This window comes from Notechis scutatus, chromosome 2 (assembly GCF_049901735.1).
Source record: "Notechis scutatus isolate UNSWTSFEM ecotype Mainland chromosome 2, rNotScu1.2, whole genome shotgun sequence".
In the NCBI taxonomy this organism is placed as follows: Eukaryota; Metazoa; Chordata; class Lepidosauria; order Squamata; family Elapidae; genus Notechis; species Notechis scutatus.
The window spans coordinates 182,410,268-182,412,376 of NC_142010.1; the positions used below are offsets into that span (position 1 = coordinate 182,410,268).

A 2,109-nucleotide genomic window follows, 5' to 3' on the forward strand; every position below is an offset into this window, starting at 1 on the left:
TATACGCCACTGAAGAGACCCCTTGTTTCTGGATGAGGTCCAAGAACCTCTGTGGGACAGTTATGACTTCCTCTTACATTATTGGTTGGGAGAAGATTAAATCGTCTGACCCCCCTTACAGTAACGATTGTTGGGCTGAGGGGAATGGAATATCAAAGCAGGCAGTAGGGTTGCTGTTGTTTTTTGAAACAACGGAGACTTGAAAAAAGTCTGAGGGCGAAACAGACCTGAAGGTCGGTGGTCTGGCTTAATGCCTTCAATGTCTGACATGCCCCCCTTATTTAGGGGATCCGCCTCTGACAGATTTTGGTCACTATCGTGAGTAGACCCTTCCTCAACCTGTTTCATCTGGTCTCTAGTTCTCCCTCACCCTGTGCATCATGTGAATGTGTAACAGGATTATATAATACTCCCTTGAAGGAGGTACCTGCTGGTAATGAAGGTCCGTTCTGCATAGTAACTAAATCAAGTGAGAATCGAGGTTAGATTGTGGAAGCTGCCTAGCCATCAACTTCTACTGTACCCCGGCTGCGATGCCTCTTCAAGTTGTCATGTCCCTCCAGGCCTTCAATTTGTCAGGGATATCCTCTGGGAGGAGGAATTCTGGCATGGTCCCACAACTGTCTGTTCAAGCAAGTAGTGCTGCTGAAGGCCTGGGTTGAACGGGTCCCTCTGAGGCTCTCCTGGATGGCCTTGAGAGATCCAGGGATGGAGGCAAGGTGAAATATGGAACACTTTACAAATTTGCATGTCATCCTTGCTCAGGGGCCATGCTAATCTTCTCTGTATCATTCCAATTTTAGTATATGTGCTGCTGAAGCAAGCACTCTGGAACTGGGACCAGCCTGGCTGGGGAAGAGGACTGAGACTTCTGTTCAACCTCCCTCATACATTTTTTTTGTTTTTTAAGATATGCTTATCTAATGCATTTTGACCTTAGAGTTCTCTCTAGGATGTTTTGACCTACTTTGAGTTGGTTTATTGTCCTCTGGGGGTATTTTTGGTTGCCCTTGAAGATTCTGACCTAAAGCCCACAAGGTGAGATATCTATATTTATATATCTATATGTGTATGAGATATTAATGGACTGTTGACTGGTTCAGAGGACTGATGTAAACAGAGGCAGGGAATCCTCTTGATATTTGCCCCCCCTTTTTTTTTTGTAAATTCAATTTATTATGTTATTATTCATAATAATATTGATACCAGTAATATTGTTATTATTGATATTTTTGTTATATCTGTGCACAGCTACTAACATAAATTGTTGTGCTGTTACCAAACTCATAATTAGATGACTGAATATGGAATCAAATTGTGAGGCCAAATAGAGAACACCTTTCAGGACCTGTATTGCAATTGGGTGATCCTGCAGTCACTGGCCCTCAACAGCTTCCTGCCCAGGCGGACACAGGCCTTGGCGCTCACTGTTACTGTGCTGCTAGAATTCTGTGAGGGCTGCCAACTTAAAAAGGGAAGCCCAATAGTCAACCTCAGAAAGAGGTCCGTAATCGGCATACATATCCCCTGGACCCTCACGGAGAGATCCTTGTGATGGGAAGTGGCCTCTCAACAGATAATGCCATGGAATTCTTATTGTGAGCCAATGCGAATCTAACTAGAATTTGAGAATTTGAGCAGGAGAACTCTGAGTCCTCTGGCTGCACCCGATCAATAGCCCTTGCTTCTTCTATATACCTTGCGGGAGTATATCTGAAACTACAGAATCTCCTGTGGAGAGATACCTGAGGGTAATGATGCTCTGTCCTGCTTAGTGACCAGAGTTATAGGGAATTCCAATCAGAAGGAACGCTCTGTTGTTGGCCAGAGCAGTATGCTGCACCCTCGCAGAGATACATTGGCATATTGCTAATTCCATCCACAGTCTCATCTTTGCGGGGATCTTTTCCGGTAAGTCATCATCTTGATAGAATCTGGCCAGTGTTGGAGCAATGTGGCCAGAGAGTCACTTCGAGTCACTTGTACTGATCTAGATGGGCTACCTGATCTTGTGCAGCTGCGCTGCGTCTGGATTACACAGACAGATCCAGAGGTGGTTGCAGAGGGGGATTGGAGACAAAGTAGGCCTGGAGGAGATGAGGTTTGAGA

General features: G+C 45.1%; 1 non-coding gene across 1 annotated transcript; it reads right to left on the reverse strand.

The window, feature by feature from the left end:
• Positions 1-720: 720 nt before the first annotated feature.
• LOC113415085 (U6 spliceosomal RNA) lies at positions 721-827 on the reverse strand. Its single transcript, XR_003371264.1, has one exon. It is a non-coding gene; the product is annotated as a U6 spliceosomal RNA (small nuclear RNA).
• Positions 828-2,109: the final 1,282 nt, after the last annotated feature.